Source organism: Mus musculus, chromosome 13, assembly GCF_000001635.26.
Source record: "Mus musculus strain C57BL/6J chromosome 13, GRCm38.p6 C57BL/6J".
In the NCBI taxonomy this organism is placed as follows: Eukaryota; Metazoa; Chordata; class Mammalia; order Rodentia; family Muridae; genus Mus; species Mus musculus.
Genome location: NC_000079.6, coordinates 20,745,673 through 20,765,115, shown reverse-complemented (window position 1 = coordinate 20,765,115; position 19,443 = coordinate 20,745,673). Strand labels below are relative to the sequence as shown.

The 19,443-nt window shown below is 38.8% G+C and overlaps 1 pseudogene; it reads right to left on the bottom strand.

Moving 5' to 3' along the window:
• Positions 1 to 16,279: 16,279 nt before the first annotated feature.
• On the bottom strand, positions 16,280 to 16,631 carry Gm7614 (annotated as a pseudogene).
• Between the last annotated feature and the right edge of the window lie 2,812 nt (positions 16,632 to 19,443).

Sequence of the window (19,443 nt, the reverse complement as noted above, 5' to 3'; positions counted from 1 at the left end):
ATATCAGGGACATAGAATAAACTCCTAGGATTACTGTCTTCTTCCAGTCAGACTCTTTCTGGAGGCCCAACAGGACACCTAAATGCCAAGCTGCTTCTGGGAATGTGTCCTGTGGAGTGTGAGCCACCCTAGTAGCTAGAACAACAACACTGAGACACTACTACACACTCATTGCCAGGCTTGATACTCTAAAAAGACAGAAACAACAGCTATTGGAAAGGATGTAAAGAAATTGGAGCCACTGTAAACTGTCCGAGAAGAATGTAAAGCTGTACACATGCTATTGGAGACAGTGTGGCTGATCTTCAAAAATAAGAGTAAAATTGGCACATGACCCAACAGCACCATTCTGGGTATACCCAAAAAGACTAGAGGTGGGATCTTTAAGAGATACTATACATTCCCACTAACAGTTAATTGTTCCACTATTCAACAGCAAAACAGTAGACAAGGCAAGTGCCATTGATTCCTGAATAGATAAACAAAGTACAGAATAGCCCTGCAGGGAAATTCCTGTCACTTCAACAACAGAGTAGCAATATTACAGCATATTGTACTTTGAAGATATTGTGCTAAGTGACATACACTAGTCACAAAAGACAAATATATGAGCTCAAATAAAGGAGACACACAGGACAGGTAAATGCTCAGGCAGATAGAATGCTGAAAAGGGAGAGAGGAGAGTTATAAACAGGTGTAAGATTTCATTTGGGGAAGATGTTGTCCTTGAGATGAATGCTGGTGATGGTTGTGCTATAATGAGCTACTTCATGACATCAGGTTGGAGACTTAAAAGCAGTTAAAATGGTAACTTGCAAGTTATATGCATTTTACCATAGATGTAAAGTTTAGCAAAAGTACACAGCATATGGTGGTACATACTGCAATTCTACCTACTCAAGAGGCTGAGGCAGGGAAATTGCAACTTTAACCACTACCTGAACTAGAATAAATTAAAGCCTAATCTAGATAACTTTGACCCTGTCTCAAAAGAATATATGAAGTGGCCAGGAGACGTAGCTCAGTGGAGATCACTTACTTAGCCTGTATGACAACCTGGGTTCAATTTCCAATACAAAAAAAGCAGAGAAACTACAATTATCAGCAGATGATAGGCATTTGAGGGCTAAGGAAACCACATTTTATGACAAGTCAAGGGATATTCTCCAAAGCTGAGGTCAGAGGCTGAGTAGTGCTATAATGAAGTAATTTGAGGGATGCTTCTCTGAGGGGCAGTTGCAGCTGCTACATAGTCAGGGGTTGTCAGGGTGAAGGATACAAAATCAGAACAGTTAAAGATCAACTTTCTCCTCTTTCCTCTTTCAAGAATGTTCAGTGAACTTGAGTGTATTGATTACTGTACGTAAGGGGCATAGTCAAGAATCTGTTGAAATGTCTACTCCATTATTGTGAGTGTGTTACTGGGGGGGGGGAGAGAGAGAGAGAGAGAGAGAGAGAGAGAGAGAGAGAGAGAGAGAGAGAATGAATGAATATTTTGGGTATCTTGAAGAGTACAAAGCAGAGAGAAACAGACTGGACAAGACTAGAGCTATGAAAGCAAGGATAACCAAAAAAAAAAAAAAAAAAAAAAAGCAAGAAATGGTAAGAAAGAGAAAGGATAGCAAGATGGTGAGAGAGCAATAGTAGGTTATAATGAGGATCCGTAGGTGGGGAAGGGACATCCATGAGTTGGAGCAGGACTTGGAGTTTAAGATAAGGGTAGGGGTAAAAGAGGCCTGTTGTGTTTTATAAAAAAGAAAAAGAAGCCAGGGATATGTTTGGTAGAGGTGTGATATGATGTGAGGAAAGGGGATGTTTCTGTGGGCCCATGCTGAGGCATCCCTTTCCCCCGAGGGACCAGTCACACAATGAGACTAGAGTTTATTTAAGGAATAGTGAGGGGGAATTGAGGGGATAGATAGATAAATAGATAGATAGATAGATAGATAGATAGATAGATAGATAGATAGATAGATAGATAGTGTAGAGGAGTAGAGACAGGCCAGGAACACATGGAGAGAGGGGGGGGGGGGAATGGGGAGAGAATGGACAAAGAGGGAAGAGGGTAAGAGTGCAAGAGGAGAGAATGAGGAAACTGGCTTATCATATTTTTACCACAAACAGGAAGGAAAGGGAGAGAGAATGGAAGTAGGTTAAGGTTATACAGCTTTCCCAGCCTTATTTCTAGGTTTCCTCCAGGTGGGTCCTATAGCAGAGAATTCTGCCCTGTCCCCTGTGTCCTCCATTACCTGGCCCACAGCTCTTCCTGCATTCCCAGAAGTCTGCTGTAATTAAGGAACCAGAGGCCTACTGTAGTCTGGGACTACAAGAGGTCTGCTGCTATCAGGCCTGCCAATACCAAAGACAATCAGATGGCTAAAGGCCAACATAACAAGAGCCAGGGCAATATGGTACTGCCAGAACCCAGAAAGCCCTGGTTATTCTAAGACAGCTAAAGCACAAGAAAATTACCTTAAACACAATCTTATGAAGATAATAGAGGACTTTATGGTGGGAAAGAAACACAGGGAAATGCAATCAAACAAGTGAAGAAAATAAATAAAAGTATTCAAGATCTGAAAATGGAAATTAAAGCAATAAAGAAAATACAAACTGGGATGGATAAATCTAGGTAAGATAACAGGAATAACAGAGGCAAGCATTATCAACAGGACACAAGAGACGGAAAAGAGAATCTCAGGCATAGAAGATACAATAGAAGAAACAGATACATCAGTCAAAGAAAATATTTCTAAGAAGTTTCTAATACAAAACATCCAGGAAAATTGGGATACTATGAAAAGACCAGACCTACAAAAAATAGGAATTGAAAAAGAAGATTCCCATCTCAAAGGCCCAGAAAATATTTTCAACAAAATCATAGAAAAAATTTTCCTAACCTAAAGAAAGAGGAGATGTCTACATATGTAAAAGAAATTTATCGAACACAAAATAGATTGGATCAGAAAAGATCCTGCCACATAATAACCAAAACACTAACTGTACAGAAAAAAAAGAAAAAGTATTAAAAGCACCAAAGGAATAAGGTCAAGTAAAGTATGAAGTCAAACATATCAGAATTAAACCAGATATTTTAAAAACTAGAAGGGCCTCGACAGATGACTTGCAGTCTCTAAAAGATCACAGATGCTAGCCCAGACAACTATAACTAGAAAAACTTCCAAAAGCATAGATGGAGAAAACAATATACTTCATGACAAAACCAAATTTAAACAATATCTATCAACAAATTCAGCCCTACAGAAGATACGCTAAGAAAACTCCAACTCAAGGAGGTTAACTATAAGAAAACATGGGAAATAACTCCACACCAGCAAAAACAAAAGAAGGGAAACACACAAGTGTGCATGTGCATGCAAGCGCACACACGCGAGCGTGCGCGCACACAGACACACACACACACACACACACTACTACTACTACTACTACTTCTACTACTACTACCACCAACATCAAAATAATAGGAATTGACAATCACTGGTCATTAATATCTCTCAACATCAATGGACTCAATTCCAATAAACAGACACAGACTAACAGAATAGATGTGAAAAAGGATCCAACATGCTACTACGTATAAGAAACATACCTCAGCAACAAAGGTAGACATTACCTCAGAGTAAAGGGCTTGAAAAAGTTTTCCAAGCAAACAGACCCAAGATTCATAGGAGTCACCATTCTAATATCTCATAAAATAGACTTCCAACCAAATTTATCCAAAGGGATGGGGAAAGCCACTTTATACTCATCAAAGTGAAAATCTACCAAGATGATGTCTTCATTCTAAACATCTATGTCCCAAATGCAAGGGCACCTACATTTATTTTAAAAAACAAAACAAAACAAAAAAAAACCCAAACTAAAATTTAAATAACACATCGAATCCCAACATTAATAGTGAGAGACTTCAATACCCCACTTTCAACAATTGTCAGGTCATTGAAACAGAAACTAAATAGATAAATAATGAAATTAACAGAGGTTATGAATCAAAGGAACTTAACAGATATCTACAGAACATTTCACCCAACCTCAAAAGAATATACCCTCTTCTCAGTGCCTCAAAGAACCTTCTCCTAAATCGACCATATAGTCAGTCACAAAACAAGTTTTAACAGATAGAAGAAAAATAAAATAAATCATTGTAACTTATCTGACCACCATGGATTAAAGCTGGACTTCAACAACAGTAGAAATACAGAAAGCCTAAAAGCTTATGGAGACTGAACAACTCTCTACTCAATGACCACTTGATCAAGAAAGAAATAAAGAAAGAAAAAATTTCTAGAATTCAGTGAAAATGGATTAAGGCACAATATATCCAAATTTATGGGATACAGTGAAAGCAGTGCTAAGAGGAAGTCTATAGCACTAAGCACCTTTATAAAGAAATTGGAGAGATCTCATACAGCAATTTAAAAGCAAACCTGAAAGCTCTAAAACAAAAATAAGTAAACACAATAGAAAGCAGGAAGTAATCAAACTCAGGGCAGAAATCAATAAATTTGAATACAAAGAATCAAAAAAAAAAAAGTTGGTTCTTTCAGAAAATCAGCAAGATGGACAAATCCTTAGCCAAACCAACTAAAAGGTAGAAGAGAGACTCTATCCAAATTAACAAAATCAGAAATGAAAAGTGGAATATAATAACAGCAAAGGAGGAAATCAAAAGATTCATTAGGTAACTTAAAAAGCCTGTACTCCAAAATATTAAAAAAAAAAAACTAAACAAAATGGATGATTTTCTTGATAAATACTACTTCCTAAAGTTAAATCAAGCTTAGGTAAACAATTTAAATAGTCCTATAGCTCCTGAGGAAATAAAAGCAGTCATTAAAGTCTCCTAGGCAGAAGAAACTCAGGGCTAGATGGTTTTAGTGTAGAATTCTACCAGACTCTCAAAGAAGAGCTAATACCAACACTCTTCAAACTATTCCACAAAATAAAAACAGAAGGAGCATTGTCAAACTCATCCTATGAGGCCACAGTTACCCTGATACTTAAATCACGCAAATAATCAACAAAGAAAGAGAATTTGAGACAAATTTTTCTTAGGAACTTTGGTGAAAATATACTCAATAAAATACTTGCAAACCAAATCCAAGAACACATGAAAACCCATCATCCACCATGATCAAGTAGGCATCCCAGGGATGCAGGTGTGGTTTAATACAGGAAAGTGCATTAAAATAATTCACCAAATTATTCATCAGATTCAGCAAAGCCTTTGACAAAATCATATTAAAAGTCTTGTAGAGATCAGGGGTTCAAGGCACATACCTAGAGACAATAAAGGCAAAATACACTAAGCCAATAGCTGACATCAAATTAAATGGATCAAAACTTAAAGCAATTCCATCAAAATCAGGGACAAGACAAGGCTGCTCACTCTTCTGCATATCTATTGAATATAGTACTTGAAGTTATAGCTAGAGGAATAAGACAACCAAAGGAGATTAAGGTGATACAAATTGGAAAGGAAGAAGTTAGAGTGTCTCTATTCACAGATGATCTGGTCGTATGTGTAAGTGACACCAAAATTCTCCCAGAGAGCTCCTACAGTGGACAAACACCTTCAGAAAAGTGGCTAGATAAAAAATAACAAGAAAATCAGGAGCTCTCTTTTACACAAATGATAAACAGGCTGAAAAAGAAATTAGAAAAACAACACATTTCACAATAGTCACAAATAATATAAAATATCTCGATGTAACTCTAACCAAGTAAGTAAAAGACCTATATGACAAAAACTCCAAGTTTCTGAAGAAAGAAATTGAAGAAGAGATCAGCAAATAGAAAGCAAATGAAGAGGATTAATCTAGTAAAAATGTTCATCTAACCAAAAGCAATCTACAAATTTAATCCAATTTCCATCAAAATTCCAACACAATTCATTACAGACCTTGAAAGGGCAATTAGCAACTTCACATGGGGAGGGGAGAAACCTAAAACAATCCTGTACAATAAAAGAACCTTTGGAGGTATAACCACCCCTAATTTCAAACTCTACTACAGGATAATAGTAATAAATACCACATAGTATTGATATAAAAACAAACAGATTGATCAACGGAATAGAATTGAAGACTCGGAAATTAACCCACATACCTACAGACATGTGATTTTTGACAAAGAAGCCAAAACTATACAACGGAAAAAGAGAGAGCATCTTCCATAAATGGTGCTTGATGCTGGTCTATAGGGATATCTGCATGTAGAAAAAAGAAGACAGATCATCTTTATTACCCTCCACACAGAATTAGAAAGCTAAGGGGACAAAAGAGTGGGCAAGCTTCTTATTGTTAATTATGTCAAGACAGGCAGCACATTTATGACTTGTGTGCCTTAGTTACATAACAGGATAATGGTAACTTCCTTTTTTGCATCCTTTCCTAGTCGACGATGCAGGTCCAAGTGGATCAGAGGCCTCAACATAAAACTAGATACAATGAACAGAAGAGCAACAGCTCAGGCACTACAAGCAACAGTTAATAAATGAAACCTCATGTAACTGAAAAGGTTCTGTAAGGCAAAGGACACTGTTAGGACAAAAAGGCAGCCTACAGAATGGGAAAAGATCTTTATCAACCCTACATCAGACAGAGGCTAATATCCAAAAAAAAAAAAAAAAAGATAAAGAATTCAAGAAATTACACCAACAAACCAAATAACTCAATTTAAAAATGGGGTACAGAGCTAAACAGAGAGTTCTCAACAAAGGACTCATTAGTAGCTGAGAGAGACTTAAAGAACTGTTCAATGACCTTAGTCATCAAGGAAGCACAAATCAAAATGACTCTGAGAATCTATTTTACACTGTCAGAATGGTTAAGATCAAAAACTCAAGTGACAGAACATGCTAGTGAGAATGTGGAGCAAGGGGGAACATTTCTCCATTGCTGGTGGGAGTGCAAACTTGTAAAACTACCTTGGAAATCAATTTGGCAGTTTCTCAGAAAATTGTGAAAAGTTCTACCTCAATACCCAGCTATACCACTCCCAGGCATAAACACAAAGATATTCCTCCATCCCACAAGGACACTTGCTCAACTATGTCCATGGCAGCTTTATTTGTATTAGTCAGAAACTGGAAACAACCTAGTGTTAGTAGACAGTTTGCTGAGCTTAGCCTTCTCAGGAGTAAAATTTACTTTGCTGGGACAAAACTGAATTCATGTTCCCAGGCCCCAGAACTCAAAGCCTATCCTGCTTCTTCAGATGTTTCATGTTTGTCTGTTAACCAGTAAAGGAAGCAAAGAGGGAAGATACTGTTATCCTGTTATATAACTAAGGTACACAAGTAATAAATGTTCTGCCTGTCTTGACTCAATTGACTACATTCACCTTGCCCAGATAAGCATTCTGAATTCTGGTTCTCCTTGTTCTACTGACTACCTGCTGCTTGCCCACTCCTTTGTTCCATTACCACTCCAGATTCCAGGTCAGAGTCCCAGAACCAGAACGGACCTGACTGCAAAAGCTGACTCAAGGACCTTGAAACCAGGCCACCCGCATAAGGCCCAGTTACCAGTATTAACCCCTTGTGTCAAAATATGATTAGTTAATGCAATAGCCCACCCTGTTCCCCCTTGTCTTGTGTTCTCATCCTTTAAAAATGTTGTGTGATTTTCCTTTGGAACACAGTTCAGATCTCTATCTCCTTGCTCTCTCAGAAAGTAAACCCTTTATTTCAAGCTTCTATCTCTGAAATGAGTTTTCTCAGCTTCCACCCTGGACCCAACACTAGATGTTCTTCAATCAAAGAATGGATAAAGAACATATGGTATATTTTACACAATGGAATACAACTTATCTGTTAAAAACAAGAATATCATAAAATTTGCAGGCAAATGGATCAAACTCGAAAATATCATCCTGAGTGTGGTAACCCAGACCCAAAAGAAAATGCATGGTATGTACTCACTGATAAGTGGATATTAGCCATAATGTACAGGATAACCATGATACAATCCACAGATCCAAAGAAGCAAAGTAGCAGGGAGGGACCAAAGAAGGATGCTTGGATCTCTCAGAAGGTGAAATAAAATAGTCATATAAAAATAGATGGAAGGAGGAAACTGGATGGGAGAGGGGGTGGGGAAGGGAACAGAGTAGAGATCAGGTAGGGTGGGGAAGCTCTGCCATGGGAGAGACTACTGGGAGCCTTTGGGGGTGACTGTCGCTGAGAATCTTAACAGCCGAGACTATGGCCTGAAGAGGATACCTCCTGTAGCCAGGCAGAACTTCCAGTGGAGGAAGGGGGACACCAAACCACCCACAGAACTTTTGACACAAAATTTGTCCTGCCTACAAGAAGTGCAGAGATAAAGATGGAGGGATAAAGATGGACTGGTCCAACTTGAGACCCATCTCAATGAGAGAAAGCCAAACCCTGATATTATTATTGATAATCTGCTATGCTTGTTGACAGGAGCCTATCATAACTGTCTTCAGAGAGGATTCATCCAGTAACTAATGGAGACCCACAGGCGTGTGGAAGAGTTGGGGGAAGGAATGAGGGAGCTGTAGTGGTTAAGGACACCACAAGAAGACCAACGGAGTACATGACCTGGGTCCATAGTGTCTCACAGAGACTGAACTACCACCAAAGAATATGCATAAGCTGGACCTAGACACTTGACATGGATGGATGTAGCAGATGTGCAGCTTGATCTTCATGTGTGTCCCCTAAAACTTGGAGGCGGGGGCTTTCTCTGACTCTGTGGTGGGCCTTTGAAACTCATTCCCATAGCTAGGCTGCCTTGCCTGACCTCAGTAGGAGAGGATGTGCTTTGCCCTGCTGTGACTTGATGTATCAAGTGTTCGGGTGATCATGGAAGGCCTCCTATTCTCTGAGGAGAAGGGGAAAGAGGTTAGGGGTGGGGCTGGGAGGAGAGGAGGGAGCTGGGCTTTGATCAGTCTGTAAAGTGAATAAATAAATTAATGGAGAAAAAATGAAAGTCTTCCTACAAGGCTACCTCTCCTAAAGGTTTCACACGCTCTCTAAACACCATCATCAACTAGGTAGCAAGTCTTCAATATGTCACCCATGGTGACATGCCTTGTTCACACCATAAAAATAGTTTTCTGATACCTAAAGGCAATGAAGCCAGTATGTCAACAAGATACCACACTATGACAACAATCTAAAATGTCCATCAATAGCTAAATCCCTAAAGGGAGTGTGGTAGATATACTCAATGGCATACTATTCAGTCTTTCAGGGGAAGGAGAAACCTGCTGTTTGTAGCAACATGAATGAACCTGAAGACCATAAGTAAGCCAAGCATGAAGGCAAATTCTTCATGATTTCAGGCATGTAGGCGGGCAAGTTAAACTCAGACAAGTAAAGGATAGAGTGATTGTTACTAAGAGCTGATGTGAGAGGGAGGGAGTGATGATCACCTAGCACAGTGGTTCATATGGGTGAGAAGAGATTTTCACAGAAAGTTAATAAGAGACTATTCTTATTTCACATCCTCTCCTACTGAGGTCAGACAAGGCAGCCTAGCTATGGGAATGAGTTTCAAAGGCCCACCACAGAGTCAGAGAAAGCCCCTGCCTCCAATTTTTAGGGGACACACATGAAGATCATGCTGCACATCTGCTACATCCATCCATGTCAAGTGTCTAGGTCCAGCTTATGCATATTCTTTGGTGGTAGTTCAGTTATTTCAAAATAACTAAAACAAATTTCCTGTGTCTCAAGACAAAAAGTAATAGGTGAGGTGATTGACATATTAGCTTAATTTAGTCATTTCACCTGCACATCACATATCAAAATATCACAATATACTATATTGATATACTTAATTATGACTTGTCAATCATAAGCAATATTAATAATACCTTTAAAAGATGAATTGAAGCCTAGCCTATATGTTTAACTTTGTTAGTTTGTAATGACATCAAATGCAAACCTTCATGCTTCTAGGAGGAAAAAAAGACTCTTCAGTGAAGATTTTAGGCAGCTTCCCAGAAACATGTGGAGTGAGAGGTGAGGTCATGAGTTGCTCCCTCCCAGGGGTTCTCAACCTTCCTGATGCTGTAACACTTTTACCCACTTCCTCATGCTGTGGTGACCCTCAACTCTAAAAATCGAGTTTGCCTCCTGGCCTCAAGCTTCTGAAATAACAACTCAGATATATATTAAATATATAAAATATATATTAACAAATGCCTTGGCCAATTAGCTTTGGCTGGTTCCCCAATAGCTCTTAAATTAATAGCCCACTAATCCTAGTCTAAATTCTGCCACTTGACTAGTTTCCTGGTCCTTAGCTGCATGCCACAATCCTCCTCTCTGTGAGGGTAGACTCCTCCTCCCCTGCCTACCTCTCTCCTAGAATCCTTACTCTTGTGGATGTTCCACTTCTATTTCCTGCCCCAGCTACAGTGAGCTTTCATTGACACATGTCGCATCCATACAGTCCATAAGAGGTTTTTCTCTATACCCAACCATAAAATTATTTTCCTTGCTACTTCTTAGATGTAATTTTGCTACTGTTAAGAATCATCATGTAAAGATAGATGAACCCTTAGCTAGACTCACTAGAGGGCACAGGGACAACATCCTAATTAACAAAATCAGAAATGAAAAAGGAGAAATAACAACAGATCCTGAAGAAATCCAAAACACCATCACATCCTTCTACAAAAGGCTATACTCAACAAAACTGGAAAACCTGGACGAAATGGACAAATTTCTAGACAGATACCAGGTACCAAAGTTAAATCAGGATCAAGTTAATGATCTAAACAGTCCCATATCCCCTAAAGAAATAGAAGCAGTCATTAATAGTCTCCCAGCCAAAAAAAGCCCAGGACCAGATGGGTTTAGTACAGAGTTCTACCAGACCTTGAAAGAAGATCTAATCCCAGTTCTGCACAAACTATTCCACAAAATAGAAGTAGAGGGAAGTCTACCCAACTCATTCTATGAAGCCACAATTACTCTGATACCTAAACCACAGAAAGATCCAACAAAGATAGAGAACTTCAGACCAATTTCCCTTATGAATATCGATGCAAAAATACTCAATAAAATTCTTGCTAACCGAATCCAAGAACACATTAAAGCAAGCATCCATCCTGACCAAGTAGGTTTTATTCCAGGGATGCAGGGATGGTTTAATATACGAAAATCCATCAATGTAATCCATTATATAAACAAACTCAAAGACAAAAACCACATGATCATCTCGTTAGATATGGAAAAAGCATTCGACAAGATCCATGATAAAAGTCTTGGAAAGATCAGGAATTCAAGGCCCATACCTAAACATGATAAAAGCAATCTACAGCAAACCAGTAGCCAACATCAAAGTAAATGGTGAGAAGCTTGACGCAATCCCACTAAAATCAGGGACTAGACAAGGCTGCCCACTTTCTCCCTACCTCTTCAACATAGTACTTGAAGTCCTAGCCAGAGCAATTTGACAACAAAAGGAGATTAAGGGGATACAAATTGGAAAAGATGAAGTCAAAATATCACTTTTTGCAGATGATATGATAGTATATATAAGTGACCCTAAAAATTCCACCAGAGAACTCCTAAACCTGATAAACAGCTTCGGTGAAGTAGCTGGATATAAAATTAACTCAAACAAGTCAATGGCCTTTCTCTACACAAAGAATAAACAGGCTGAGAAAGAAATTAGGGAAACAACACCCTTCTCAATAGTCACAAATAATATAAAATATCTTGGCGTGACTCTAAGGAAGTGAAAGATCTGTATGATAAAAACTTCCAGTCCCTGAAGAAAGAAATTAAAGAAGATCTCAGAAGATGGAAAGATCTCCCATGCTCATGGATTGACAGGATCAACATTGTAAAAATGGCTATCTTGCCAAAAGCAATCTACAGATTCAATGCAATTCCCATCAAAATTCCAACTCAATTCTTCAATGAATTAGAAAGAGCAATCTGCAAATTCATCTGGAATAACAAAAAACCTAGGATAGCAAAAGCTCTCAAGGATAAAAGTACGTCTGGTGGAATCACCATGCCTGACCTAAAACTGTACTACAGAGCAATTGTGATCAAAACTGCATGGTACTGGTATAGTGACAGACAAGTAGACCAATGGAATAGAATTGAAGACCCAGAAATGAACCCACACACCTATGCTCACTTGATCTTCGACAAGGGAGCTAAAACCATCCAGTGGAAGAAAGACAGCATTTTCAACAAATGGTGCTGGCACAACTGGTTGTTATCATGTAGAAGAATGCGAATCTACCCATTCCTCTCTCCTTGTACTAAGGTCAAATCTAAGTGGATCAAGGAACTTCACATAAAACCAGAGACACTGAAACTTACAGAGGAGAAAGTGGGGAAAAGTCTCGAAGATATGGGCACAGGGAAAAAAAATTCCTGAATAGAACAGCAATGGCTTGTGCTGTAAGATTGAGGATTGACAAATGGGACCTCATGAAACTGCAAAGCTTCTGCAAGGCAAAAGACACCGTCAATAAGACAAAAAGACCACCAAGAGATTGGGAAAGGATCTTTACCTATCTTAAATCAGATAGGGGACTAATATCCAATATATATAAAGAACTCAAGAGGGTAGACTCCAGAAAATTAAATAATCCCCTTAAAAGATGGGGTCAGAGCTGAACAAAGAATTCTCACCCGAGGAATACCGAAAGGCTGAGAAACACCTGAAAAAATGTTCAACATCCTTAATCATCAGGGAAATGCAAATCAAAACAACCCTGAGATTCCATCTCACACCAGTCAGAATGGCTAAGATCAAAAATTCAGGTGACAGCAGATGCTGGCGTGGATGTGGAGAAAGAGGAACACTCCTCCATTGTTGGTGGGATTGCAAGCTTGTACAACCACTCTGGAAATCAGTCTGGCGGTTCCTCAGAAAATTGGACATAGTACTACAGGAGGATCCCGCAATACCTCTCCTGAGCATATATCCAGATGATGTCCCAACCGGTAAGAAGGACACATGCTCCACTATGTTCATAGCAGCCTTATTTATAATAGCCAGAAGCTGGAAAGAACCCAGATGCCCCTCAACAGAGGAATGGATACAAAAAATGTGGTACATTTACACAATGGAGTACTACTCAGCTATTAAAAAGAATGAATTTATGAAATTCCTAGCCAAATGGATGGACCTGGAGGGCATCATCCTGAGTGAGGTAACCCAATCACAAAAGAACTCAAATGAAATGTACTCACTGATAAGTGGATATTAGCCCAGAAACTTAGTATAGCGAGATATAAGGTACAAGATGGAAAACACATGAAACTGAAGAAGAATGAAGACCAAAGTGTGGATACTTTGCTCCTTCTTAGAATTGGAAACAATCACCCATGGAGGGAGTTACAGCGACAAAGTTTGGAGCTGAGACAAAAGGATGGACCATCTAGAGACTGCCATAACCAGGGATCCATCCCATAATTAGCCTCCAAAGGATGACACCATGGCATACACTAGTAAGCCTTTGTTGCAAGGACCGTGATATAGCTGTCCCTTGTGAGACTAGGCCGGGGCCTAGCAAACACAGAAGTGGATGCTAACAGTCAGCTATTGGATGGATCACAGAGCCCCCAATGGAGGAGCTAGAGAAAGTATCCAAGGAGCTAAAGAGATCTGCAACCCTGTTGGTGGAACAACATTATAAACTAACCAGTACCCCTGAGCTCTTGACTCTAGCTGCATATGTGTCAAAAGATGGCGTAGTCGGCCATCAATGGAAAGAGAGGCCCATTGGTCAGGCAAACTTTATATGCCCCAGTACAGGGGAACGCCAGGGCCAAAAAATGGGAATGGGTGGGTAGGGGAGTGGGGGGGAGGGTGTGGGGGACTTTTGGGATAGCATTGGAAATGTAATTGAGGAAAATACGTAATAAAAAAAAATAGATACACCACAAGTCATTTCAGCCACAACATCATTATCAGACAATAAAGCAATCTCTTCCATATAAAAACAAAACAAAACAAAAAAAGAATCATCATGTAAGCCGGGTGTGGTGGCGCACACCTTTGATCCCAGCACTTGGGAGGCAGAGGCAGGAGGATTTCTGAGTTCGAGGCCAGCCTGGTCTACAGAGTGAGTTCCAGGACAGCCAGGGCTACACAGAGAAACCCTGTCTCGGAAAACCAAAAAAATAAAAAAATAAATAAAGAATCCTCATGTAAATGGCTGACACTCAGGGCATCTGATATGCGACCCCCAAAGGGTTCACAAGCCACAAGTTGCGAGCCCCAAGATGAGCAGAGCCAGGGGGAAGTGAGCCTGTGTTAAGATGAAACTACTGGAAAGGCCTGTATCAGCTGATGGATTAGAATTTTGATATTAGCTATACAGAGAAACCCTGTCTTGAAAAACAAACAAAGTAAAACAAAAAATTTTTGATATTACTATGTTATTCTTGTTTTGTGTTTCTCTTCAGCATTATTTCTTTGAAACCCTTCCACCTTTCTTTTGGATGAATAAATTGCTTTTCAACCCGCAGGAGTGCTGAGATGTTGGGCCAGGTGAATTTGTTGAAAGGGCTGCTGTGTTCTCTACAGGATGTTAAGTGGTACCTTCTCCCTCTACCCAGTAAATGCCCTCTCAAGTCTCTCTCTACTCCCACCTCCCACCACTAAGTGTGACATTTGCAGTCTCTAGACGTTTCAAAATGTCCCTTGGAGAGCAAACACGCCCTTGGTTGAGAGCTATTGATCTAGAGATTGTGATATGCATTAATTCCTACTGATGTCAGTTTTCATCTTATATAAGAACAGTTTACATTACTAACCCAATTTGACTTCTTCTTCCACTTGTTCTAGTGTCTCAAGAACATCCATTAAATGCTTCATTACGTTTGCTGCCTAACATAGCATATATAATACATTGAATTTCATATATGTCACATATAATATATTGAATTTCATAAACATTAACATTAGTTTATATAATACTCACTGAGGTTAACCTGAATTCAGGTTCTTCTGCCTTTATTAATGCAATTCCTATGGAATTATTTTTACTCTGCCTGAAGGTTTAGCCTTAATACATGTGAAGAGGCTTGTGTTGATTCTTCCAGGTCTCGCATACCCACCAATGTTATTTTAATCTCTACGTTGATAGAAATGTCCTAAGCTTTCAGTTATTTTCTTTCAGCTTTTTAATGATATTGTCCCACTGTGTTTTGTATTCCAGTTTCTAGTGATACAAACCTACAGACGAGTTGCATTTCATCCGGATGGAATGCCTCTTTTATTCTCTGACTGCTGTGAAGATGTTTTTATGTCTACCATTTCCTACAGTTTATTTGCATGGGTATGGAGCTGGTTTGCATTGTGTGGATCCTACTCAGAGGCTGCTGAACTTTGAGAACCTGTTTTAATTTTTTATTTTTACTTATTTTTGTTGGTGATGCTTGATTTTTTTTAATCATCAGTTTTGGAAATTAGTTTTGATAATGTACTCAAATATTGTATCTGCCTATGCCCATTCTTCAGTTTTTCACATCAATTACATACATCCTAAGGTTTGGGGTGTTTGTTTTTGTTTTTCTAATTTTTTGCTTTTTTTTTTTTTTTTTTAGAACAACTCAGCAAAATAAAATTCCGGTTTATTGTTGGACATTTTTTCACACATATATCAAACAGGCCAAAAATTAAAAATAAACAATAACATCATAGACAAAAAAAAAAAAAAAGAAAAGAAATCTTTTTATCTTTGGCCTTTTTAACCGTCTCATACAAACCAACTACTTATCGTACAGCTAGGTACATACACAAAAAAGTTACTGGAATGCTCAGAATAAGATGGTTTTTTGTTGTTGTTTTTGTTTTTGTTTTTGTTTTTTTACAAGTTTTTTTTTTTTCTCCTTTGAGATTACAATGAACGTGGTCACACCACTAGTGAAGTCTGAAGTAGGACAGAAAACGCTCTGAAGGCTGGTTTGGTCACCTGTTATCATTAAAAATGGCTGACCCCTAACAATATGTACAAAAATATAAACTGTAAATAAAAAATACAAAGACATTTTTCCTTTTAACGTATTTTTAAGAAAAAATGCAGGGCCTGAGAAGTTCTGGTTCTTTTTTCCTCCCATGTTGCCAATTCATATTGTGGTTTTGGTGGGGTGGTGGAGAGCGCATGTCATCTGTGGGTGACACTGCCCACTGTGGGCAGGTAAAGCCTGCTTCTCTACTCGAAGGTGACCACATTTAAATTCTGAGACCGGAAGTGGGGGTGAATAGGTCACAGTGTGTAAGGTAACTTTTCCTTTTGCTGTCTAGTCATCCTCCTCGGTCTTCTGCTTCTGCTTCTTGGTGTCGACGTCGTCATCCTCATCATCCTCAGCTACCCGCTTGCCCGTAAGGAGCCTCAACTTCCTCATCTTCATCTCCATCCTCTTCCTCACCGTCACCTTCCTCCTCCTCCTCTTCCTCCCCACCTTCTTCCTCTTCTTCATCTACCTCATTGTCAGCTTCCTGCTCCCAATTTTCCTCATTTTGAGCGTTCCCATTGGCAGGTGCATCTCTTCCATTCTCTGCCTCCTCCACAACTTCCCTCTTCTCCTTCAAGTCCTTGGTGGTGATCTCGGAGCTGGTGTGCACTGCCGCGTCTGACATGGTGGGGCACGCCCGTGGTCTGATGCAGCGAGTCAAGTTCGAGCAAGAAAGCTGTCCGTGTAGGAGGTGGTGGGCAGAGAAGGTGGCTGCAGTGAGTGTGGAGCATGACCCAAGAACAATGCAAAGATGGCTTTTCGGAGCAGCCAGTCCTAATTTTTATTTCCCTTTTCCATTTGTTTCCTTTTTAATTTGGATACCTTCTGCTGACAAGCTTTCTGGTATCTGCTTCCTTTGTCAGAGTCAGCTATGTTACTAAGCTTAGTCTATTTAGGAGTCTGCTGAACTAATAGAGCCTATGAATTTCCAATCCAAATTCCAAGGATTTCCACTTGAGTTTACCTGTACATTCTGATACTGTGAGGAAATTCCCCACATTTAATTTGTTTTGTTTTGTTTTGTTTTGTTTTGGTTTGGTTTGGTTTGGTTTGGTTTGGTTTGGTTTGGTTTGGTTTGGTTTGGTTTGGTTTGGTTTTATAGTTAAATTTACCTCAAAGCTGATATTTGATAAATTATATACTTACAGTATTCTGGTTGTTATTCTGTTTCCTGGGCTTTTTAATCTCTTAAATTAGCACTGATTTCTTCCTATTTCTTCTCATGCCTGCTAATTTTTCCACTAATAATGAACTGTATAAAAATAGAAAATGGTGATTTCCTGCATGCCGTTGTTTTCTTCTGTTCTTTGTTGAAAAGATGAGAGCAAGAAGTCCTCGTGTGGTGGTTAGTGTTGGCGTTGCCCTTCTCTTCCTGGCGGCATCCTTCGAGAGTTTCAAGTAGAAGCCAAGGACTTTTCCAGGGCCCCTCCCAACATTCCTGTCTTCAACACATCTGTTTCTCTTTGATATGTCACAAATTGAAATTTCTGCTGAATATTTGCCCTTTCAGAAGTCACTTTCTTCTTATATCACCTCACAATTTAAAGACCGTTAATATCTTGGGAGATGTTTTTCCTCAGAAGGCTTCCCCTCATCTACAGCCAAGGAAACTCAGCTTCCTGACGTTTCCCACACTGTTTTCTCCTGCTCAGGCTTTGTAGTGATTTCCGGTGGAATGTTCCTGAGGTACCAACCGCTCCATCACAGTCAGAAGAAGTCTCTCTGCTCTTACTTTGTAATTGAATCAATAGTAGACTTAGAAATGCATGGAACATTTTAAACAAAAAGGAAGGATATTTGTGTCATTTATATGCATGCTTTTTGTCCGCCCTCACCTTTCTGAGTTATGCTGTATATAGCAAAATGTGCAAACCTTAACTTTAGTCTGATAAGGTGTGTATACTCATGTAAATATGCATTTTAATTTTAAAGGTATTTTCTCTGTGTTAATTTACCTAATCAACACTAAAATCATTTTGGCATCACAGTCACATTCATAAATCAAAATAAATTTTCACACACTGGTTTTTATACTGTTTACTTAACCAACAGTCAATTACCATTTTAATACACATTTCCATACCTGGCTTTTGGGAGGAGAATAAATGTTTTCTAGAGTTAAGCACGTCTCTGACTTTATTTTTAAATTAAGTTTTACAAGACTTTGCTTTCAGTAATAAATAACTCTCAGACTGAAAATTTTGTTTATTTTTAAATATTTTTTATCATATGCTAAATCATTTTATTGTTCAAAGATTTAAAAAGAAAACTAGTCAGAATGTTCTTAAATATCCTTATCAGTAAGTCTAGTCTGAATATAACTAATATTTACAGTTCAATGTATTCTACTTGATACTTTATACATATAGCTTTTTAAAATAAAAATAGTGTTCATAAATGTGTATAAATATTCTCTTAAATATTTCCAGGAATAATTTTCCTCATGTCAACAACTACATTTCTTATTTAAATGAGAATTTAAACATAAAGAGTCTTACTAGTGTTTTCTTTAACAATACCCTGGTTTTGAATATGTGTATTATTTCCAGTAATTAGGTTGTACATTCCCAAACTGGAAAAAAAAGGGGGGAGGAATTCTAATGCTTTTTAAGATGTGTGCCTGTGGGATTGCTTACTCATGTTACACATATTCTTAGCTTTTAAATCATAAATGTTGAATTTTGCTAAGGATTTTAAGTATGGATTCATATGATCATGTGTTTTCTGTTCGACCTGTTTAAATAAGCACTCACACTGCTTGCATTTTTTTCAAATAAACTTTGAAATAGCCTTGTTTCCACACAATAATCTAGATTTGGTTGTTCTATATGATTCTCTTCACATACTGCCGAATATAATTTTGGCAGGAATATAATTTTATATGTCTACAGTCTTGAATGACATTAGTCTGTGTCTTATTCTGTCTGTGTTGAGTGTAATAGTCACAAACACTTGTACAGACTCGTTATTTTTATATTCTGAGGTTTCTTTCTTTTTTTATTAGATATTTTCTTTATACACATTTCAAATGCTATCCCAAAAGTTCCCTATACCCCCCCTCCCGCCCTGCTTCCCTACCCACACACTCCCACTTCTTAGCCCTGGCATTCCCCTGTACTGAGGCATATAAAGTTTGCAAGACCAAGGGGCCTCTCTTCCCAGTGATGGCCAACTAGGCCATCTTCTGATACATATGCAGCTAAAGACATGAGCTCTGGGGGTACTGGTTAGTTTATATTGTTGTTCCACCTATGGGGTTGCAGACCCCTGCACCTCCTTGGATGCTTTCTCTAGTTTCTCCATTGGGGGCCCTGTGTTCCATCTTATAGATGACTGTGAGCATCCACTTCTGTATTTACCAGGCACTGGCATAGCCTCATACAAGACAGCTACACCAGGGTCCCTTCTGCAAAATCTTGCTGGCATATGCAATAGTCTCTGGGTTTGGT